The 26231-nt window shown below is 32.4% G+C and overlaps 2 non-coding genes across 2 annotated transcripts; both read right to left on the bottom strand.

Annotated features, from left to right (window-relative positions):
* Positions 1–1297: 1297 nt before the first annotated feature.
* Positions 1298–1368, bottom strand: Trnag-gcc (transfer RNA glycine (anticodon GCC)). The gene has a single exon. It is a non-coding gene; the product is annotated as a tRNA-Gly (tRNA).
* A 7417-nt stretch (positions 1369–8785) lies between these two features.
* Positions 8786–8856, bottom strand: Trnag-gcc (transfer RNA glycine (anticodon GCC)). The gene has a single exon. It is a non-coding gene; the product is annotated as a tRNA-Gly (tRNA).
* Between the last annotated feature and the right edge of the window lie 17375 nt (positions 8857–26231).

A 26231-nucleotide genomic window follows, 5' to 3' on the forward strand; every position in this document is an offset into this window, starting at 1 on the left:
TGATTAAGCTGACTACACGAATTGGAATTGTAAATTTGGATTTGATATTGGCGCGAATTTAGGGCAAGAGAGGCATTACGTCATAAGTAATTGAACTACGCTTTCCTCATATCGTGAGACTCTTTTTTTAACGGCGTATAGCCCTACATTACTTCAGTGTGAACCATTTGACGTGGTGTGCTCTGGTGTAGGCCTACACTGATTATCAGGAATCTGTTCAATGCAGGGAAGAGTGAAATTTCACTCTTCAATGTGAATCATTCCTTTATACGTGCACAACATTGTCATGATGTGCTTCAGTGTGAACCATGTCATTTCATTCGTTTTGATTGTATGAAGTTCTCAAATGTGAACCATGCAAAGTGGAAATTACATTTCCTATTTGTGCTTTGGTAGAATGCTATTGGTCGATTACATAATTCAATTCAACTTTCATTAACCACGATCAACACATGGATGTTCTACCTTTTTATCGGTATGTTTCTAAAACGAAAGAGGTAATATGAATCTGCTATTTTTTTTTCCATAGCGAATTTGACGTGACAATTTTTGTTTATGTTTCATAATTTGTTACGGAAATAAATAAACAAAAAATTGTGAATTATTAGTAGTTTAATAGTCTTTTAGTATAACAGCGAATGTTGATGACGTAGCTATATTTAACGTGCAGGTATCCGTTGAAACATTAAGACTTTGGCGGGGCTTTCAGGCAGATAAATTGTACATAACAAGATTTTATGACAATCTACTTCGCTATGCATTCGAAATAAACATAATCGACACCTTGTGACCAATCATCATGATTACATGTTATAGAAAAATTAGCCTCACTTGGATATCTTCCACTCACATAGGAAAGAATTTCGCACTAATGTGTTCTGTCCTAATATAGGCGATGGTTCTCACTTAAAATAATCAGTCATTTCCGGGGAAAATGTGCAAAACATCTTCGAAAGTTTTCTCTAGGCTATTGTTTCAAATGGTAAAATACAAGCATGCTATCATTACAACATGGTAAATCTAGCGAAATCAGTTGAAAACCAAAATAAAAATGTATGTATTTATTAAATCTAAAAAATATATTAGCAATTTCAGAAAAAAAATTATAGGCTATTATTTCAAATGGTAAAATATAACAAGCATGTTATCAATACGTTTACAGTAAATTTATTGAAATCCAAAAAAAGTGTATGTATTTAACCTAAAAAATACATTTACAACTTTAAAAAAAATGGTAGAGAATGCAATTAAAATGGTAAAAATATCGGTGAAATACAAATTGAATTAAAAAAAAAATTGCATCGGCCGGGAATTGAACCCGGGTCCCCCGCGTGGCAGGCGAGAATTCTACCACTGAACCACCGATGCTTCATGTCAAAATGAGCTATTTTTAACAATCAGTTGCTAATACACATGGACCCGCTTTAGTTTGTTAGTTTGTGTATGGGGTATAGTATTTTATGGTGTTTTTAAGTCGTAAGGGATACTCAAACAAGGGTACTTTCAAGCAGTAGATGTGTACCAGTACATAAATCCATGTTGTTTGCACGTTGTTTGTTCTATTTGATTTGTGACAGGAGTCACAAGGTTGTCGCGTGGCAGGATGTGCAGTCAAGTGGAACAGTATTGTCCACCCAAGAGGACTGCGGTATTACTATAAATACAGATAAGGGAGGAAACTTTCACGATTATTATTTTCACACCCGCAATTATAAAATCAATATTGACGGTGGAAGGGTCCAACAAGCATACTTAGACCTTATCATAAATTAAGAGACTGCATGCGCTAGAGTAACTATAAGTATAATATAGTTTGTTAATACAAGAAATGACATTTTGAGTATGACATACAATGTACACTCTACGGTCATTGTAGTCCGGTGGCAGGAGGGGGGAATCACCACCCGAAAGGGGAAAAATTGCCATCCAACTTTTCTAGACCAGAATTTTCCGTAGATTACGAATATGGAAGGTAATCGATCAGGATAGGAAGCGTTTTCGAGATATAAGGGGTCAAAGTTCAAAATTGACCAATTACAACAATGTATATGTATTATAACAAATTTATTGAAGCACAATTTGGTCTTTTATTACATTTTTATGATTATAAGTGTCTATTCAATCACCTTATGAAAAAAAATCCTTTGTAATTAAGGGTCAAATGTCAATATTGACCAATCATGAGAACGTACAGTACCTATAAACCAAATAAAAACTTATATTTAATAAAAATTGGATGTTTTCTCACCCTGTTAATCAATCATACGCAATGTAAAAGAGCGAATACATCATTTCATCAGTTGACCTAAGGTCAATTTCATCAGTTGACATAAGGTCAAAGGTCAACATTTTACTACACGTATTAGTTAACAAATAAATGCAAAGTTGTCCAAACTATGATATTGATGGTTTTACAAGTAAACAAATTATTTGATTAGTAAAGTTATGTTATTTCATTATAATTTTGATTATAATTATAATACTGTATTTAATCAAATCAGACTTTGATCAGGATAGGAAGCGAATAGGAAGAGATAAGGGGTCAAAGTTCAAAATTGACCAATTATAACAATGTATTATATACATATGTATTATAACCAATTTATTGAAGTTCAATTTGGTCTTTTAATACATTTGTATGGTTATATGTATCTATTCAGTCGCCTTATAAAACAAATACTTTTCAATTAAAGGTCAAATGTCAATATTGACCAATCACACAATTTGCATATAAACCCAAATAAAAACTAACATTTAAGACAAAATGTTATGTTTTATCACTCTGTTAAGACATCTATCAATCATACACAATCAAAAGAGCACATTTATCATTACACAAGTTGACATAGGTCAAAGGTCAACATTTGAACAAGTGATATACTAAATAATGCAAAGTTATTCAAACTATGAGATCGATGTTCATAAATGTAATCACGTTATTTGATCAGTGAAGTTATGGTATTTTTATATTTTTTCTAGTGCGCATTATTTTAAATGTATTAATATAATACTGTAAAATAAATAATAAAATTAAAATTATTAATATTATTATTAATATTATGACGGTTAAAATGTTATGATGTTAAAATGTTACGCTGACCTTCAATGATTTGCCACTATACAGTTGCATTTATTAGGGCTACAATATTCGTTTTTGGAAAATAAAACTACTATTCATCAGAACCAGAGAATACCAATTCGTACAGGATAGGGCATAGGCAGATCCAGGTGGCCAAACTCAATCCATAATTCACTACACAGACAGACCACAATTTTTATATAGCCACAGATAGTTTGGCCCATACAGGAAAGAGCCATACAGGAAAGAGTTTCCTGTACAAAAAAGATTCTAAAATAACCCATATGGATTTGCCCGAATGAACCCTCTAAGGACCCTTTTGGGATCTCTATGTGGTGTGCTACATAAGGCCCTGTATTAGAAATTAATATGGGGTAAATAGTTCATAGATGAACTATGGAATAAAACTAAAATGTTCACCCTCAATCTTTAAATAACATTTATGGATTTGCCCAAATGAACCCAAGGGCCGATCCTTCATGGACCTTTCGGGGTTCTCTATGTGGGTCTACAAGAGACCCTATATTGGAAATACTGTATGTGGGGTGAAAATGTGGGTTCAAATTAACCCAAGGGCCGGTCGTTCTCCATGGATGGATATGAAGCCCCATAATGGAAATATAAGGGTTGACACTGTGAGTTCATATAGACAGGCACTTGGAATAAAGCTGCCTGTGCACTCTCGATCCTTAAGGAACCGATTTGGATTTTGCCTAAAATGAAACAAAAGCAGGTCATCTATTTAGACCCTTCTGTGTTTCTCTACTGTATGTTCAGTTCTACATTTGGCCCCTGTATCGGATCAATGCATTTGGCTACATAAGTTACTGTGTTAGAAATATATCGGGTAACTAAAACTGTATTAAGCCATGGGAAAAGCCTGTCTGTGCACCCTCAATCCTTTTAAAAGGAACCCATATGGATTTGCCAAAATGAACCAAGGGTAACTTCTGAATTCTCTATGAACCGTACATTCCGTTTATTGGAGATACATGGATACCTGATTGAAATTGCTCAAATGTTTCTGAAAGACATTGTACTGTATAGTAGTAGTATTCCCCTTCCAAACCTCTTTGCATTAAATCCGCACGATAGGCTCTTATGTACAGGATTTCAAAGCAATAATCACACTTGTATTTTTCAAGCAGTATAATCTATTAGATTGAATAAAAATATCTATTATAAACAATTTGCCGTTAGAAATCTCTATGCCATGTCGTTATTTAGATGAGAAAAACAGGTCAAAGGTTAAAATTACAGAAAAATAGTGTTTCAGTCACTTTTTGAAAAAAATGTTGCATTATGGCAAGTATAAACATATATATTGTGAACAATTTGATACCAAAATTGGCTCCTTACGACAAATATTTATTAATTTATGTTTTTATAACCTTATTCAATTATGTCAAAGGTTAATAACCACACTTCCGGTCATTTTCAAGCAATATCATCTGTTACACTGAATATAAATGTATATCTTGGGAACAATTTCCTCCTACTTTTAATTCTCTCCGACCTGCCGTTACTTAGATATAGCAAAAAGAGGTCAAAGGTCAAAATTGCTAAAAATGGGGTTTCCGGTCAATTTTACAAAGAAAGTTCTGTTAGAGCTAATATAAACATATACATTGTGAACAATTTGACACCAAAATCATCTCACTAGGTCCAGAATTTCTAGAGATATAGCATGTTTTTGTATTGGTCAATTTTGAACTTTGACCCCTTATATCTCGAAAACGCTTCTTATCCTGATCGATTACCTTCCATATTCGTAATCTACGGAAAATTCTTGTCTAGAAAAGTTGGATGGCAATTTGTCCCCTTTCGGGTGGTGATATCCCCCCTCCTGCCACCGGACTATTGGGGTTGGGGTCAGAATGTTGAAGTGGTGTAGAAAGATATCGTGTTAAATGTGTATTTCATAAAGGACGACTAACTTTTCAAAATAAAATAAAAAGCAAATAATAATTCGGGACTTTTAATATTACTGACTTTTAATGAGAAATAATCTACCATAATGATAATTTTCCTAAAATGATTTCAATTATATTACTTTCAAGGTATAATACTCGCAGCATCCTTCCTTCGTATAGCCAAAGTAAAGAGTTAGTTTCGAAATGTAGGCCAGTGACATTTTCCTGATTATTACTGGTGGACCACCATTTTTTATAAAATAGAATATTATTAATATGATTTATTGCTGTGCCATCAATATACATTAGGATTCCGTTACAAATAGTCTCACAATTATTATGTACAGTACATTTGTATTGCGAAACAGAAAAAGAAAAGAAATGTAACTCAAACTAAACTTAATTATTATTTAAATGGTCTAGGCCTATTTAATAATTTAAAATATTAATATTCATTAAATTATTATACAATGTCAGATAATTTAGCAAAATATTAAAGAATTAACAATTAGTCATACACAGTTACAATGTTGACTGTCCATAAAGAAATTTTTATAAAGAAAACAATTTTTTTTAAATACCAGATCACATTTGTCAATGTGTTGTTTTGTTTTAATACGAATGACTAAATAAACTATAGGCCTAGTATATAAGGAGATATAGTAGACTCCCTGAACAAACTAACTTGAAACCAAATTACGATGTCTACTGAAAAAGAATTTCAAAATCTTAATCAGGTTAACAGAAAAAAAATAACATTTAAAACCAAAATAATAGCAATAACAACAAAATATTATTCTTACCGGTATTTGCAGTACAGGTAGATACTAAACCCAGCAAAACCAACTCTAAAAACATGATTGTAATCCTGTCTTGTTAGATTCCTGTGTATAAAGTTCCACAAAAACTTGTGTTGTGACGACGCAAAGTAGGCTACTGTCCTTCCGATGTTATAATCGCGATGAGTATTCCAAACTATTATATACCTTTGATTATCTGTTATTTATTCTCAAAAAATGCCTCAACTAACTCCAATATTCATGGTAAATTAAGAAGCTAATGAGACTAAAAATAAAACACAATTCTGAAGATGGTGATGAATTTTAATTTGTCGTCCTGTGTTTGGATCCGAAATTGTCACTAATCCACTGTCAGCCAATGTTGTGATACAATGTGTCTTCTGCGCACACTACTAGCGAACGCGGATCTTATCGTCTGATTTGAGTGTGAGTTTGTGCTTGTGCGACTCCTACATTCCGTGCCCAGTTCGGTGAATCAAAATATTGCGTCAATTCAAACTTACGCTTGACTGGAAATATTTCAGAGTGATAGTATTCCCCGTGGACTGGAGGTGAGTTGAAGCTTTTCCCGCCTTAAACACGCTCGATCGTCTGCTGAAAATTAAATGAATACTGGTCTTGATTATGTCATCGATATTACTTCATTGTTTGGTTTCAACGTAGTAGCAGAATCTTGGCGTGCAGTGACTGTATACCATATCATTTTGATTGACGGTATAATTAAACATGTTTGATGAAATGAAGATCAGATGTGCGAAGAAAAATAACAAAATTAATATCTAAACCTTCTTTAATTTACAATAAATGAAATGAAATCAAACATATTTTATTTAGGATGATAACAGGATCACTATATCAACAATAAAGATACTTTCAAATGGTTGTCTCTATTTACTGTTATTTATTGATATGATTGTCTTTTTTTGGAAAGTAAATAAGACTATCATATCTTAACCAATACTGATTTGAACTAATTTTATTTAATGTATTTGTTTGGTGGTACCGAGTGAATTTTGATTTGTGTATACCGCCATCAGCGGTAGGAGAAAAGTTTTCAATCTCCTTGATGCAGAAATGCTACAATATTCTCTGAATCTACTGAGCCACATTACTGGTAACACTTCTTACAGTTAACCACCTAAACATGTTGTTTGTCCTCTATGGTTATATACGTAAAGGTTCGTTACTTGGAGCCCGCCCACCATACATTGTATTTAGGGACCGCCAATACAAATGCGGCATAATTATTACTTTAAAGCTCAATTGTAATGTATGCATTTAATAAGTCATTATTGAATATTATAGTGCATACTGAAGAAAAACCCAGACATATTAGGCCTAGTGTAGGCCTACAAATTAACAGAGAAAATGTAGGCCTACTCGTACATTGTGAAAAAAAAAGAATACAAGAATAGAGGGCGCTAAATCATATTTTTCTGATATCGCAGTATGAGTATTTCATTTATTTCATTTCATTTATTTATTTGACCAATAAAACATAATATACAATGTACAAAGATGAATTGGTCAGGGACTGCTAAAGTAATACGATTAATGTAACTACAGCAGCAGTCCCATGATCTTAACTAAAATAAATATATAATTTTATAAACAAATAAAGTAATAAAGCTGTGAGTATACAGAAAAAAAAGAACAAATATGATATACAAAAAAAAATTGAATTAAATATACAAAAAAAAAAAAGAATTTAAGATAATTATCATGAAGGAAAGAGTCAATAGATGATAAAAGATGAGGAAAAGATTCAGTAACAGCTAATTGGCGTAATGAGGAAGGTAACTGAGACCAAAGCTTAGGGAAGCGGTTTATAGGAGAATTACGATGGGCCAGAGTTCGAGAAAAGAGATGATTAAAAGTGAAGTCTTCAGTATGTCTAGGAGTGATAGTGAGATTCTGGATGACAGAAGAGCAGTCAGTAAAGCCATAAAGACATTTAAAAAATAAAGTGAAAAAGGATTGTGTTGCGACAGTTTTCAAGAGACATGAGGTTAAAAGATTTTAACCTGGTAAGGTATGGTATCTCTCCTCTTTTATATTTTAGAACTCTTCTTGTAAAATTGTGTTGGATGCGCTCTATGCGGATTGACTGGGACTTGGTTTGAGGCAACCAAGCAGGATGTCCATAGTCAAGAATGGGTAAAATTAAAGATTTAAAAAGAGACAGTAAAGCAGGTTTTGAAGCATTATTAGCAACACTAAAAATAAGCCCAGACATTCTGTTTGCCTTAGAAACAACATTATTTATATGTTCATTCCAGGATAATTTGTTGTCGAGAGTGAGACCAAGATATTTGTGTGAGGAGACAGTAAGAAGAGGTTGACCATTATAGAAATAAGTGTGAGGAATGTAATGGTATAATAATAATAATAATATAATAAATATAATTTATGGTATTGGTAACTATCTTTACTTATTTTATAGAGTAAATTTAAGTAAAATGATTTAAAATTGAAATACAAAATTAGTTTATTGGAAATAGACCATACAAGGTACATTCAACTACACCACAATATCATCAAATGTATTCGGTTTCTGGTTGTTTGCCTTGCAATACTGGTGCTCCTCAGGGCTGTCGCCCCTCATTTTTTCACTTTATGAAAATGATTTTGTACCTCCTGTTATTGACCAAACTAAATGCTTCTCTATTAAATTTGCAGATGACACTTGTTTAGTAGGTTTAATCGATGACAATAATAACTTAGATGTATATAAGGAATATGTTAATTCTTTTGTTGATTGGTGTTCTCAAAATCATCTCGTATTTAATGTTGATGCTAAAATAGAATGATGCTGCAGAATATACCAATATTTCAATGATTTCCAATAAAATAGTTCAAAATACTTAACAAAGATAAACCGTTAAAAAAAGTAATTTAAATGCAAGCACCTTGCAAAGAACAAGCAAACATACGCGTAAATAATATTTCAATAATTCCCTCTCAAATAAAAAAAAATTGAATTAAAAAAAAATTGCATCGGCCGGGAATTGAACCCGGGTCCCCCGCGTGGCAGGCGAGAATTCTACCACTGAACCACCGATGCTTCATATTAATAGGAGCAGAAATAGGTAATATAACATTTTTAATGTTTGCAATTTTGTATTTTTTGGTTTAAATTTGAGAGCAATTAGAAAATATTCTTTGTTGATATATAAATATAATCATTACAACCTAAATTCTATTATCTTTATCATGCTAAAAACGAATATTATACCGTCCTACACTATCAAAACGTGACGTCACGTTACGACTATTCCATTTATGTGCACGATTTTTTAGATTAGATTGCGATCACAGGCAGCCGTTGGACGGATTGCAAACAGAAAAACATATTTTGAATATATGCTATAACAAAACAATATCTGAAATACTATTTAGTTAGTTTGATCATTTCATTTGTTGTCTCACTCTCAGCACAAACATACAAATATAGAGCCTAGGCCTAGTTTCCGAATAATGAAAGATTCCGCAAAAATATGGAACGCCCTAGATGCCTTCTGTTATGTTGTTATTGATTTTTAATCAGGGATAAAGGCAGTGATAATCTAACAGCCATAGAAACGAAACTGTTTCATTTGTAATGGCCAGCCTGTCTAGCTCACGTATTTATCATACAGGACTGAGAAGCATCAGGGTTGTAATAGTCCTACAGCAATTATAGCCTACATAGCCTATATAATACTAAAATACGTTTAGGCCTACTATGATGATTATGATAATTCAATACAAAATAATATAACAAAAAGACGTTTCGGAACCACATTCAATACTGAATAAAAAAAACAATTTAAATTTAATAATTAAAAACAATAAGATAATTAATCAGGTGATATAGTTTTTCTGTAATTGAATTTGATTATTGTTAAACAATAATCAAATTCAATTACAGAAAAACTGTATGACCTGATTATAATATTGAGTGGTTTTGATAGACCAATAAATAAATAACCTTTAATAAAGAGCAATGTAAATAACATAGCTATAGATATAAACTTTATTTATTCACGAGACTGATGTACAGCACACTCGTTCTATCAACATTGATTGTTTTTACAAGTTCGTAATATTACAAAATTAAAAAAATATATAAATACGAAAAAACCAAGAAAATTACAATTACCTTTGCAATCAACAAAGGCCAAACAAATGTTTAATTACAATCAAATCGAAGATCTTGGATCATTAAAATATTAAATTAGCGTCTCTTGCTCGTAAAATTAAGTTAAATAATAAATGCAATAATGCCTTTCTACAGCCCTATTTACTTGGCACATTATTATATTGTATTTGTTACATATTATTGAAAGTAAATATGTTCCAATACCCCATTCCCTCCCCTTACAAAATACTCTGTATGTAGGCCTATAGAAAATGTTAATGAAAGATCGTTGTGTTTTCAAATAAAAATATACTTCCAATAGCTATAAAGTGATATTATTTTATATTGTTTACAGTAGAAATTGGATCAGGATTTTAATTTAGATTTTAATTTAGATGACATATTCGTATCAAATGTAAACATAAAGTTGGTTCAAATATTTGAGTGAAAAGAGCAAAACAACAATACACAGTTATTTGATTCCAATCTGAAATATGGTGACGTCATGACACACTGTACTAAATTGACGTCGTTCAGTGTTGCTTAAGTTTTTATATAAAAGCATAGTTGGGCCTATTGTTAGTACCATTGAATCTATTCAAACGTAGAGGCCCTATTAGGAGACCAGTAAAGATGTGGAAATCTGAGACGGAAAAGTCGCCTCAACCGAGGCTTTAACATTAAATATTTTTGCATGGTACAAACATCCTAAACGTAGATACCGTGGGGCTTTTGAGATATGTATGACATAGGCCTAAGAACGAATAGCGACTCTCAACGAGCACTTTCTAATAATGATAAGGCCTCATCTTTTACAAAAAGTTATGATAAGGCGGGAACGCCAGATACATGTTATGTTTACATTTTAAACAAAAACAATCTAGTGATATAATGAAATAAATAATAATTCAAAATATTTAAAAAATAGGCCTAGTAAATATGGCTCCTTTTGAGAGGAACATAGGTAAGGCCTAGACAAGGAATATATACTGTACTGACTTAAACATGAGTCGAGTAGGCCTACCCAAGAATAATATTGGAATAGGCCTATAAAGGAATGTCGAAAGAAAGGCTTACGGAATTGAACAAAATATAGGCCTATTTAGCTTATCAATAGCTATCATTTTTTTAAACGAATAGTTAAATATAACTTGTTTATGTAAGCGTGTATATATAGAATATATTTCAGATCACTATAGATTTGATTAAAAAGTTTTTCAATTCGTAGGGAGTCCGTTGTTAAAGTTCAGGAATGCAGAAAATCAAGCAAGAAGTTCGCTCTCTATCAGTGTCAATTTACCCCTATCTTTGTTCATGTTCATTGTCATGATCATTTTGATTGGCAAATCAATCGGTGTGACTTTATAGATGTGCGATCATTCGAAATTTGTACTTTTTGGTGTAAACGCTATTTCGGTAAGTTTTTTTTCTTTATCTTTTCGATATAGGTGTGCCTTTCTTTGGATAAAATTGTATTTGTCCATCTTTGCGATCATAATAAAAGCTAAACAAATGTTTAATAATCAAATCTAAGATCTTCGATGATTCTTAAAATATTGGGATGTAATTCCAAAGTAAGTAAAAACTTACCGTTCCAATGATTTGACCATTTTAAAGTTTGTTTATATCTGGTATATTAGCTATCATCAATAGTTTGTCCGCAAAAGTCGGATAGGACTATGAAAAAACAAAATTATAGTTTCATTTTGAATGTCCTCCCGGCTCATTGAATCGTCTTTTGGTTCAACATGGCCCTCTCAATAACTACATTATACTTATCTCGAATGAAGTCTATTTTAACAAACTAAAAGTAACTGTATTCATCAAGTGAGGTAAAGACAGAAGATGAATTTAACTTCAAATAAAAAGTGCCTTATGATCATAACCATTTCAAATAAAGTAAAAAAAACGAAAAAAATGCCGTGATAATGATATATTATTAAAAATAACGTTTTAAATGTAGGTTAAATTTCATCACAATGAGCAAGTCAGATAAACTACGGCAACAGGGTAATGATCGTTACAAATCCATTACTCCTGGACTCAGTCCAGTGCTTCAGAAAAGTCGTCTAGAAGAAGCTATGAAGTTGTACATCAACGCGTTAGAATGCAGCTCAAGCTCAAAGGAACTAGCCTCGGCCAACAAGAACCTTGCAATGGTGTCGTGGAAGCTAGCATCGTTGGGGAAAGAAACCAGGACGCAGACACTGTTCTTTTACAAAGAAGCAGTTAAATATTTTAGCCAAGCATTCCATTTCGGCAAATACGCAGATAATGCTGATAATTGGGCCGATGACTTAGTGAAGAAAATGAATCAAAGTTTACAAGATTCTCTTGATTTTGTTAAAAATCAAAGAAATATGTCTGATGAGAAATTTGAATTAATGTCCATGGCATGTCGTCTTTATCCAGATGGACAATACAAAGCCATGGTTGCTGTTTCTTATGTAGAACAGCTTCTGGATAAAGCGATTAATCTGTTTCAGAATGATTCGATTAAACAATCGATAAGTCTTCTATGTGATTGCCAAGGGCCTTTAGAAATAGCAAGACGTGATGGCCAAAATAATCAAGATATAAGAACAACGGTTCTTATACTTTCTGCTAAAGTTAAAAATCAGCTTACTACTGCCGAGGTAAGTGTAAATGTATCCCGTTTGCAACCCCTCTTAAAATCCTCTTAATACATTATAATTGGCGCCAGTAAAGAAAAAGGAACACCACAATAATAACGACCGAACACTTTTAGTAGACTATTGTAGAATAAGGTGTTTATTTAGCAGAACCTATGGGCCTACAGTAATATCATGGAGAAATAAGTCTCCATGATAACATATAACCACAGCACAGCAGTCAGTGAAATCCATAGCCAACCTGTCCCGGCCTGTCCCATACCAGTCAAGACTCACTGTCATTATTATAAATTTAAGAACTTTCTGTATCTGATGTGCTATTTTTGTATGTAGGCTAAACAAGCATTGGTAAGAGGCGATTGGCTGAAGAGACATTTGCCAAAAGAGGCAGCAGCAGAAGAGGCAAACCTTGATATGGTTTTTGAAATCATTGATTGGTACAAGAAATCAATTCTCTTAGCGCGAGAATTAAACAAATCCAAGATAGAGGCCATAGCTACTAGCCGGATTGGTGAGATCTACCATTGTAGCTTAAAAATGAAATCCAAAGCTAAGGTATACTTTGAGTGAGTATAGTATTCTTGATATCAAAAATTAATTATTTAAAACACAACAGTATAAAAATAATGAATATTATGAATTGAATGGGGAGAATATAAAATTGAATGTTTTATTTAAAGAGGCGGAGATGAGATAAATAGGGCAGTCACGCTTTCAAAGCTTAGAATAGCTTCAAATCGTATTTGGAGACGTTTTAGACCATTTTGTGCAGTTCGATGAAACTTGGTTACACAAAAACATCAAAGTGTTTAAAGTCACATTTAAAACCGTTTAGAGCATTTTGAGCATTTCGATAAAACTTACAAAATGTCATTTTGTTTTATAGCACACCTATCTGTGTTCATGTTGGTTTTCGAATTTATGAGCCCCATGTTGCACAAACTTTTCAAAATGTTTACAAAAAACTGAACTGCTATAGAACCATTTTATAGAACTTTATCGTGCATTATAACTAATAATGAACTTCACGTGATTCGAAATGGCAAGGATCCACTTTTTAAATTGTCATAATTAAGAGCTCACCAATGATTTAATCTAATATTCTTTAGCGAACATTCTAACGTTGTTGAGGCTGTCAACATAATTGACCATCAACTTATTTTATCATTTGTAGAGATGCACTAACTCTTGCACAGGGCCTCCTTGATTTTAGAACCGACGAGGATTGGTACAAAGTTTGTCAACAGACACTAGCGTGTTACAATGTAAAAACAGACGCCGAAAATACAGAAGACAAGGTAAAAATACGAGAAGAAATAATGAGGAAACTCCAGCCACAAATTAAAAAGTTCAAAGATTTGAGTGCCTACAAATTTTTAAAGTACATTTACAAGAATCATGCACCGAAAAACAAGATGCACAAGTTGCCTGAGAAGTTGAAAGAACAAAGGAAAGAGCTACAGAAGTCGTTACGCAAAGCTGGTATCCATTACCACCCAGATCGCAACTCAGAGGAAGAATATGGAATAGAATGGAGTGTTCTCTGTGAAGAGATCTCTAAAATTGCTAACAGTAAATATAATAACATGGGTCTCAAGTAAATACATTTTTTATAATATCGCCACCTAAAAATATCTTAGATAATATACATTTAGATTATATTTCCTTATTTTACTTCACAATTTCAATAAATTAGAAATATATATTATTATTAGAACTATATTTACTATGATTAGAACTGTACATAAAATATCTAGAAAAACAACATGCAATTCATAAAAAAGTCAAACCAAAACAGTCATGCTAAAAATGATTTTAAATGTCTTGTCACGTGACCATTGCATAATCTCGTCATGAGGGTGATTTAAATCTACTTGAAATCTAGAAAACTAGGATACGTAGCAGAAATAATTATTAGCATTAATTATTTATTCATAAAAACTATAGTATTAAAAACATATTTATTCTGTTGTATAGTGCGGTTAATACTAATAATAGGTTGGTTTTATTCAGACCTTCCTTCATATCATAACGGTTTTTTTCAATACAGTGTTGTTTTCATTTATTTAATTAATTAACATATAAATATGAGGCGCTCTATATTGTGTACTTAAACAATGCATATACTTGTTTACGTACCGGTTATTAACAGTATATGAAGTTTGTGGTAATAAGGTAACTCGTTCCTCATTGGTCTGACATTTGTAATCATCTTAAGACATTGTAACACACGGGAAAACGTATGGATTAGAAAAACAACCACTGATATGATTAGATAATTGGTATCAGTTGCCTCTAATATGTATATGTCATGTGTTTTGCTATAATTATATTTGTTCAGTTTTAATCATCATTTCTTATCTTATGACTATAATTAAGTGTTAATTATGTGCTTCCTTAAAAAAAACAAGGCCATATACATGGCTGCAGTCGCGTGCTCAAGTTAGTGTTTACCGATCAACCGACAGACTAACGAACCGACCGACAAAGTGAGCTGTAGAGTCGCGTTGCACGCGACTCATCAGGCATCCTTCAGTCAAAATTGACTATGGAGACAACATTGGAGAGAATTTCATCCGTTATCCAGTGAGTCTGTGTGAGTTCCAGTAGCTGATCTAGATTTTCTTTTCAGATACCTCTCTTCATTTTCCATACGACATCTTTCTTCGCTGCGTACAAATCCTGCCTTAATACAGTCTTTCCATGATTTTCTGTCATCAGTCTTTTTTTCCCAGGTGTTAACATTGATGTCCATTGCCATCAAGTCTCTTTTACATGCATTTGAAACGCAAAAGCGGACGTCTTTGGATCTTTTACAATTCGCTAGCTCACCATACAACATAACCTTTGGAGTTCTTGTATCATCCATTCTTCTGACATGACCAAGCCATCGTATTCTTCGCTGTCGAATTAATGTAAACATCGAAGGAATGCCACATCTATCAAGGATACTGTTGTTTGTTACCCTGTCCTGCCATCTAATATTTAACATAGTCCGTAGACAGCGGAGATGAAATACATTTAGTTTCTTTTCTTGTCTAGCATAGGTTGTCCACGATTCAGCTCCATACAAGAGGACACTAATGACACATGCCATATATACTTTGATCTTCACAGCCACTCTAATATTTTTGTTTTCCCAAACACGTACAGACAACTGACTGAGAGTACTAGAAGCTCTTCCGATTCAAATGTTTAGTTCACAATCAAGAGAGTTGTTATAAGTTATAACTGAACCAAGGTAAGAAATTTACTAACATTTTCAAGTAAAAAATTGTTGACAGTAAAATTGTTTTGACCAGTTGTTTTAAACGGTAAATCTTTGTTTTCTTTACACTTATGGTGAGACCAAAGTGTTCACAGGCACATGAAAATTTATCAAGTAGAAGTTGTAGACCATTTGGAAAGATGCAATAATTGTCTCCTCAAGAAATATGCTAATGTATGGTACCATGCATACCAAAAGGCAAAAAAAAATCAGATTGCTATAAACAAAAAAATTAAATGGTATAGCTGCATATACCAATGCCGTTTCGCTTAGTTTTTTATTTATTCGTTTCATTTTACTTTTATTTACACAAAACAAATCTTGAAAATTATTTAAGTTTTCGTTTGTTAACATTTCACGGCTAGTGTTCAAGTTGAAATATAGTGCCTGATGAGAATATTGGAGCATGGGGCAAAGCTCCGACTCAAGGAAACTACACGAAATTCTATTTTAACTAAATTTATGGTATTATTTATTGATGAAAAACATATATTATCTCCTATCATTAATTGTTGATCTAAAACAAATAAACTCGGGTTTCGTAATAGCTATTATGATATATTTTGTTTGGAAAACTCGTTCTGTATAGACTTTAGATATAACGAGATGACATCTGTGAAGTTGTCTACTTCTTGTTCCTTTATCGAGTTGAGTTAAAGGGACAGTATCAACGTTTTTTTAAAATACAAAAATTAGGCTAATTATTGAAATTTAAAGAACATAAAGTATGCTTGCATTTAAATACTAAAGGTGAACATTATTTACGGTATATAAATGAATTTGTATGTTTATTTGTATATGTGGGTGTGCAGGTTAATACTTAATACTATCAGTGTACACCATACAATGCATTTAATGTATAGGCATATAGTTAAATATTAAAGCACAGTTAACGAGTAAACAATAAGTTTGTAATTTTAATTAATATACAATATATAAAATATAAATGAATGTGATTTAACAAAAATTATGTCCAGTAATGGTATGAAGGTTGAAATTATATTAAAGATGTATTGTCCCTTTGTCAAATTCCAAAAAAATAAAAAATAAAAGATTTCGAAAAAAAGTGGGTCATTTTGAAGTATCATAATAGTTATTAACTTTCACCAAAAATTAGTCGAAAAAAAAATCATTTTACTGAAATACAGGCGTTTTTTGGTTCAAAAAATAAACTTTGACTTCCAGTCAAAGTTTTCGATCAAAACATATCTCATAATGCAACGCGCTTATTTGGCTACTCTGTACTGTATGCATAATCATAAAACTTCCTCGCGATCTGTGTGAAAACACCTTCTCAACCGTGACGAGTTGTAAACAATCCTAATTAGCATCATGCATAATGTGTAATCATGGTTTGAAATCTTTGTTTACTTTCGCTCGTGACGATTTTCCAGACGAAATGTAATCAAATTAATTTAGCTGTTAATTACGTAAAATTGTTGTTTTTGGCTCGAATTTTCGACTTAAAGTGAATAACTTTAATATTACTTTGATATGGCCAATTTAAATTTAGAATATTCTGACCTTTATTTTTTTGTGTTTCAAGGGACAATACATCTTTAAAGAGGGGAAAACAGAAAATAATGAAAAAAAGGTAGAAACAAATTAAAAATTATGTAATGAAACATTGAATGAATAAAGGTGGTGGTGAACCACAAAAGATAAAAAAAGCATGCTGGCATTAACACGCTAGACAAATATTTTGTTATAAGAGTCAGATGCTAGCTTAGTTTATTTGACCGAAATCGAATAATATAGATTATTTTTTTGTTTAGTTATTTTAAAGTTGTTACTGTTCCTTTAATTCAATTCAAACAAGGAACTAGAAACTATAGCAGATTCACTACATAATAACGAGATGGTCATTCAAATATGCACTCTCGGTGTAACGAAACGATTTTTCGGTAAGTTTTTCCGGTTTCTTTTCTATGATCTTGCCATTCTTCTCGCATATAAACTTTTAGTATTCACGATGCACGATACTATTATTTATATTCTGATTGATACAATACAATTTGCAATGAAATTTCATTCGGTGAAGATATTGTCACTTCTGATCACTGTGAAATAAACTTTAAATATCCTATAGAGTTTAACAAACGTCTTATCAATATTGATGATCGATTGCTATAAAAAAAAAAAAAAAAAAACTTAACTTATTCTGTTTTAGCCCTGTAAAGAACGATTTAGATCTTCCTAATCGTCCTGATCATCCCATTGGTTGTTTTTCTAAACTTGAGTTTAATCAGGAGGTTATAGAAAAACACATTAATGAAATTGATCCTAATAAGGCTTCAGGTAATGACGGTCGTCGCGATTGTCTTAAGCTCTGTCTACACTATCAAACTAGTTTGACAAAAAAAAGTGTGTCCAAATACTGTAGTGATATGCTCAAATATGGTAGTGTTATGACATCATCATGTCCATATATGGGCAAATCACTTCTTTGTCTCATAAAATTTGATAGTGTAGACAGAGCTTTAGACATACTTTTGTAATCTGCATTTAGTAGTGACAAATGTCTACAATATTTTTAGATATTATTCATCTTTGCCTTCCTTTTGTATCAAAATAATAATGATGTTGATAATTCTCTTTTGTCGATACTTACATTACACTGTTATAGAAGACGTCACCAATATTGTTATAAAAGTTTTTATAAAAATCAATAGGGAGGCCATCATTACCAGGGCTTTTGTTATTTTCCATGCTATCCATGGCCTCAACACATTCTTCTGCCAAGTTTCAATTTTTCTTCTTCAGATAATGTTTCCATTTCTACATTTCTTATACAATTGAACATATTTTTTTGTCGCTGCTAGAACATGCTGAAAAGAGTTTTGATGGTGGTACGTCCGTAGATATGTAAATAATTAAATATTATTATTACTACAAACTGGCTGCTTACATCTCTAAACTAATAACCAAAGATGACGATTCAAATATTAAATTTTTAATGATAATTAATATAGAAAAACAAAATGTCAATGAAACTGAACTGAAGTAATTACTAATAATTATAGAGTATATTTTCATGGTTTTAGATTGCTGGTTCTTAACCAAGCCGATTTTAATATAGCATTAAAATCATTCTTATATTCCTATAAAAGCTAATTACGATTGACAATTGTTATTGAAACATTGATATTAATCGTTATTTGAAAAAAATAATCAGTCCATAAACTGATGCCAATTTTGGATGAGATCGCCGGGCGAAATAAAACTGTGTTAATAAACGTTGGGTAGCGCCCTCTATAGTTTTGGAGAAAAACATTTACCTGCTCGTGCATGCTGCCATAGTCAATAGTTGACTATGATGCTGCCGACAATTTGTAGCGCCCTCGGGACCACGGGCTGGCCAAAAGTCTAGCTCTCGGGCCACAGGCTGGCCAAAAAAGAACCACAGACTGGCCGTGTGTTTCACGACCCCTGCTCGATATTTGTGCCAAAATAGATTTTATTGACCAACTTTGTTTTTCTTGAGTTGCTGAATTCAAAAACGAAACGAAATAAGAAGCTTAGAGACATAACAGCTTCCTCAATATGTGTGCTGTTTCCAGGATGGCCGATATCCGAGCTCTTAAATTTTCGTGCCATTTTTTTGCATCTTTTAAAATTGTTCCAAGAGCGCCAATTACGATTGGAACCTACATTTCTAGTAATATCAAGTCGATTGTGTTTAAATTTCTTATCCGTGTAAACTGTCATGTCACCAAGTAATTCGAATGTTTTATTCTCTATGACTGCTAATGGCTGATGGTCATACCATTTGTCAGTACATTCGATTCCGTATTTTCTGCAAATCTTCCAGTGTATCCGCAATGGCACCTTGTCATGACGCTTTCTATACTCTCTCTGGGCGAGCATCTTGCATCCACTGATAATATTTATCTTTCAGTTTCAGTAGAGTCTCCACACAATCTACTCTGATCTATACTGTATTTTATCGCATTCGTTCTTAAAGCTTGTTCTTGAGCAGCTAGTATCAAACCTTCTGTCTCCTTTTCAACAAAAATTCCTAAGCCATCTCCAAGAATCTCTATGTAGGGCTTTCTCTTTCCAGCCCTTGGTTTTCTCCTCTTGCCACCTCTTCTGATAATCTATAAGATTTCCTTTTTCATCTAACACCTTCTCCTTTAAAGCAAATTGCATCATCCACTGTAGTATTTTTACTCTACTCTACAGCTCACTATGTCGGTCGGTTAGTCGGATGGTTGGTCGGTCGGTTGGTCGGTCGGTTGGTTTGTCGGTAAACACTAACTCAAATTTGAGCACGCGACTGCAGCCATGTATATGTTCCGCTCAACTTTTTGATGTAACAGTTTAATTATTGTTCTTTCCTCAGAAATATCGACAATTATTTTTGTTTAACAATCAGTAGTAAACATTTTGTGTAACGTAAATATAGTCTGGCCTACTGGTACAGAACAAAAATAAAATCATAAACTAAACTATAGTACTGTACATATTCCAGGGTAGGGGCGTTACTCCGTCCCGACCCACAGAAGAATGCAAAAATAAAATTTAACATTTTTCAAACAAATTATACATTGCCTGTTAGTATTTTGTAGTAATATTATAATAAAGAAAGAATTATGAAAATCTGACTTGTAGATATAGGGGCTAAAATATCACCGAAAATAATCGTTTTTTGCGATTGCGCCCTCAGTCGGCAGTTGTATGAACTACGCTATTTTTCGATAAAGTAGTTACATAATTTTAATAATATATTTTGTATATCAAAATTGTAAAATTCAATAAAATATGATATTACATGTTTATTAAAATAAAAAAAATTGTACATAGAATTTTTTTAAAGAAATATTTAATTATACATTTCAAAAAATAATAAAGTAAAATGCAGAATTTTCAACTGTAAACAAATAAAAATAAATTTTATTGGAAGTGTCTAGGTGAATGTTAATAGACGAATGAAGGCGTTTAATATAAATAGATATATTATATCTTATTGTATAGGCTTAGGCCTATCTGTTAAAAATACTAGTTAGAAAAAATACTGTCAATATCAGCAAATGGAAATTATTATCGCCGATACTAACCATCCAATAAATATGAAAGTTCAAGAATTCGTTTTTATGATGAAATTGCGTTTGTAAACGTTGTCAGATGAAGGTGAATGTTTCTACTGTCAGTATATTACTCATTCTTATATACATGTATACTTTTACCTCCTTTAAATGTTGCAATACTGTGGGTTATTTACAAAATACCATTGATGATATTGATCATGAAAACATTGACATTAACATTTTGTATTTTTTCGTGCCGCAGTTATATTCAAGAGGACGAAAGCATTAGGAAACTGTATAATTAGGCTACTAAGGCTAAAAAATGGGCACGTCTAGGAGAAGAGAGCCTGACGTCGGGAATGTGTGCATAGCGTCTTTTGGGGAATCAAGGCTAACGTATAGGTAATATTTTTTCTCACTCTCAGTACAATTTAGAAGATCCACCTATCTATTACCACCAACGTAGATATACAATATTTTGTGATTATTAAAATCCTATATCACGATTTGGGAGATAGTTAGGCCCATCCAGTTGAAATGCTACTAATGCTAACTAATAATAATAATGATAATTATTATAATTTGAATGTGAATTGGGAGATTGTTCCAAATGGCAGGAACGGCATTAAAAATGATATTTATAAGAGACTTGCAACGGGCAAGAGGGGTACAGAAAGTAGGAAAATTCTTCTTTCATTAATTACAAAAGAAAAAAGACAAAGACTATGAAGTTTTCCTCGATCATTGAGGGACACGAGATTGGGTTTCCAAAGCACAGTAACACAATTGGTATAAATTTATTTAAATACAAACCAAGTGATAAACAGCGTGGACATATGATGTTACTTTCTTTCAATTAGTAAACACATTACATATTATGTTCATGTCTATTTAAGATAACATAACAAAACAAATCTATAATTAATAAGGCGACAAGACGAGAAAGGTTTGTGTTTAGCACGGAAAGAGGAGTATAATTATAAATGTTAGGCCTATGCGTCCTGGACTAAGCCATAAGGATTTTATTAAGCTTACAATGGTCAGCATGGTAAAATAAATTACAGTAGAGTTTACAAAATCAATTTAAACATCTGATTAATAAGTCATTGTTCGATTCGTGAGAATTATAAAATATGCTGTTAGCAAACTATCTGATTGAGACAATACGCTTATATTATAATTTATAGGTTAACATTGAATGCCGAAATAAATAAGGCTATTACAAAACAATTGTGTCAGTGTCTAATGCTTTCTATTATACGAATGAAGGCCTTTAATGTAAAAGAGATATTATTTTTATTTTATAGGCTTATCTGTTAAAAACAATATTCGCTACTACTTACTCTTATAAAATATTGTTGGTTCTGAAAAAAAAAAAAGTTTTGTTCTTTCAACGGGACAACTGTTATAATTGTAAATAAGAAGAACAAAATGTTATTTAATTGCTGATCAAAATTAACTCTCAGAAAAGACCGGCTTAAGGTGTGGACAAATGTTGAGTGGCAAAAGACAAGGTGGCTGGAGGCCTGTTGGCGAAAGGGACAGGGTGGCTATAGACCGGGTGGTAAAAGACTAGGTGGCATCTAACATCTGTATGCACGTGTATCAGATACCAATGCCTTCGTCATATTTGTAATAACAATCGGTATCAATTAGTGTTATCAACGAAATTATCAGTTCAGTTGTCAGTTGTATCATACCGTATTGTACTAAATGAATTATTGATCCAGGTGGTGTCGTTTTTAACCAACACGTTGTGAAATTCATATATTAATGTAAATTTGGAGTAGATAAGGTCTATCTTAATGACGTATGTGAAGTGAAGTATATTACATTTTCCTGACAAGGGAAACAAAATGTGTTGCGTGTCAATTATCTGATTGAGACAATACGCTTATATTGTAATTTATAGGTTAACATTGAATACCGAAATAAATAAGGCTATTACAAAACAATTGTGTCAGTGTATAATGCATTCTATTATACGAATGAAGGCCTTTAATGTAAAAGAGATATTATTTTTATTTTATAGGCTTATCTGTTAAAAAAAATATTCGCTAGTACTTACTCTTATAACAAATGGAAATTATTAACGCCGATACTAAACCATCCATTTAGTAAATATATGTTTTTGTTAATGAAAGTGGAAGAATTCGTTTTTCTTTTTTTTTCTTTTTATGACGAAATTGCGTTTGTAAACTTTTTCAGATGAAGGTGAATATTTCTACTGTCAGTATATACTCATTATTTTTTATATGCATTTATATTTTTACCTTCTTTTGAATTATGCAATACTGTGAGTCCTTTTCTGGTGAGATTGGTTTTTTTTCCTTTGTTTTGTATGTTTTGTATATGGATATACTATCCGAAATAAAGTAAATGAATGAATGCATGAATTAGCAAAACAACATTGATGATATTGACCATGTGATTGTTAAAACATTTTTAGTCGCGTGCAACGCGACTCTACAGCTCACTATGTCGGTCGGTTGGTGGGTGGGTGGGTCGGTCGATTGGTCAGTCGGTCGGTAAACAATAACTTGAGCACGCGACTGCAGCCATGTATAGGCCTGTGGCCTTGTTTTTATTGGTTTTACAATTCATTCAAATGTTGGTAACATTTATCTGGTTATAATAAAAATGTCAGTGTGTGAAAATACTTTAGTATAAGTTAAGTTTAACTATCAAGATCCTCGATACGCATTGCAAGTAAAAAATAAGATCAAACAACCATTGCTTTGCAGGTAAATTAGTTGCGACGCAAACATGTTGTTTGATCTTGGAGGTAAAATCATTGATTTCAGTACCTTTTATTCGAGCAAGTTCATACAACTACTACAGCAGAAACGTAGATTTGGAAAGTAATCTAGATTTGTCTTAAAATACAAATTTATAAAAGGGAATTCAATAACTGAAATCGTTACATACACAGCATTTATAAGGTGTCTGTAGTAGTAGAGTGTTAAAAGATTTCGCCTTTTCTCAAACTAATTTGAATATTGCTGGAAAGCGGATATTGTTTCCCTTCTTTCCGATAAGTTCTTAATGTTAAGTTACCACAAGCAAGTATATTTTGATTAATTATTCTATGTGACTTCTAACGTATAGTTAAGATTTATATTCCGATAATCACAAACCATACGTAAAAATCAAAGGGATTTTTTAGACGTTAAAGCGAGTAATTCGTTTCTTTACAATATCGATTAGTAGTTTGTAAAGGCAGCAGTAGGACACTCACTTTTCTTTATTTCCTGTAAACTTTTTGAGGAAAACATTAATTTACCTGTTAATTACGTAAACTTGTTGTTTTTGGCTCGAATTTTCGACTTAAAGTGAATAACTTTAATATTACTTTGATATGGCCAATTTAAAGTTAGAATATTTTAAACTTCATTTTTTGTATTTCAAGGGACAATACATCTTTAAATTTCAGTATATCACCGGGCGGTTTAGAATTTATTTCTATGCCTGTTGTGTTTATATATATATAAATGTATCTCTTCGGAGATCCCACCTCGTGAATAAATATAATGAATAGATGAGGGCGTATCAATTTGATCTGGTGCGCGTGCGTATAACTGAGGACTAGTTGTGTTCCAACCGTACCACGCCGAGAATGTTAAAGGGTCGTTATCCAATCGAGTTAAAGAACAATACCATGAAAGCCCCAGTGGTCTAATGGCTAGGGCAACTGCATATCAAGCAGACGGTCCGAGTTCGAGTCTCGGTTGGGGTGACTTTTTCTCATTCTTACAGATTTCACATCTTTATCATAGCGGACACATTTTTGTGTTTGCCTTTTATATATATTTTGTATTTTCGATACGATATTATAATGTCTGTATACGGTAAGAAGTAAATTATTTTGAACGTAATACTCTCAATAATGAATATTAATACTTTTTTATTTAGGTTACATGTTAAAACCATGAGCGAATCCTATAAACAACGACAACAAGGAAATGATATTTACAAATCCATTACTCCTGGACTCAGTCCAGTGCTTAAAAAAAGTCGTCTAGAAGAGGCTATGAAGTTGTACATCAACGCGTTAGAATGCAGCTCAAGCTCAAAGGAACTAGCCTCGGCCAACAAGAACCTTGCAATGGTGTCGTGGAAGCTAGCATCGTTGGGGAAAGAAACCAGGACGCAGACACTGTTCTTTTACAAAGAAGCAGTTAAATATTTTAGCCAAGCATTCCATTTCGGCAAATACGCAGATAATGATGATAATTGGGCTGATGACTTAGTGAAGAAAATGAATCAAAGTTTACAAGATTCGCTTGATTTTGTTAAAAATCAAAGTAATATGTCTGATGAGAAATTTGAATTAATGTCCATAGCATGTCGTCTTTTTCCAGATGGAAAATTCAAAGCCATAGTTGCTGTTTCTTATGTAGAACAGCTTCTGGGTAAAGCGATTAATCTGTTTCAGAATGATTCGATTAAACAATCGATCAGTCTTCTATGTGATTGTCAAGGGCCTTTAGAAATAGCAAGACGTGATGGCCAAAATAATAAAGATATAAGAACATCAGTTCTTATACTTTCTGCTAAAGTTAAACATCAGCTTACTACTGCTGAGGTAAGTGTAAACGTATCCAATTTGTAACCCTTCTTAAAACCCTCTTAATACATTCTGATTGACGCCACTAAAGAAAAGGAACTATATATAGACTATTGTAGAATAAGGTGTTTATTTAGCAGAACCTATACAGTAACATCATAGAGAAATAAGTTCTTCGTGATAACATAACCACAGCACCAGCAGTCAGTGAGATCCATAGCCGACCTTTCCCCGATCAGCCAAGACTGTCATTATTATAATTTTAAGAAATGTCTGTATCTGATGTGCTATTTTGTGTATGTAGGCTAAACAAGCATTGGTAACAGGCGATAGGCTGAAGAGACATTTGCCAGCAGAAGAAGAGGCAAACCTTGATATGGTTTTAGAAATCATTGATTGGTACAAGAAATCAATTCTCTTAGCGCGAGAATTAAACAAATCCAAGATAGAGGCCATAGCTACTAGCCGGATTGGCGAGATCTACCATAGTTTAAAAATGAAATCCAAAGCTAAGGTATACTTTGAGTGAGTATAGTATTATAAAAACAAAGAACCATGTTGGTTTTTTAGTTTCTCACAACCTTTTCAAAATGTTTACAAAAAGCTAAAGTTATTCACTTTAAAGCTGGATTGAAAAAAAAATATATTTACCAGAAAAAACGGTAATTTAAAGCAAAAAAATACTTTTAGTTAAAATTAACCTTTTATTTTGTCTTTTTGAAATAATGAAATAATAATTTTGGGTTTTTTTTCTACAGAAGTCAACAACTTTATTAAAACTGCAAAATGGCCTAGTCAAAATATGATTTTATTTATCTTCA

Source organism: Antedon bifida, chromosome 5 (genome assembly GCF_963402885.1).
Source record: "Antedon bifida chromosome 5, ecAntBifi1.1, whole genome shotgun sequence".
In the NCBI taxonomy this organism is placed as follows: Eukaryota; Metazoa; Echinodermata; class Crinoidea; order Comatulida; family Antedonidae; genus Antedon; species Antedon bifida.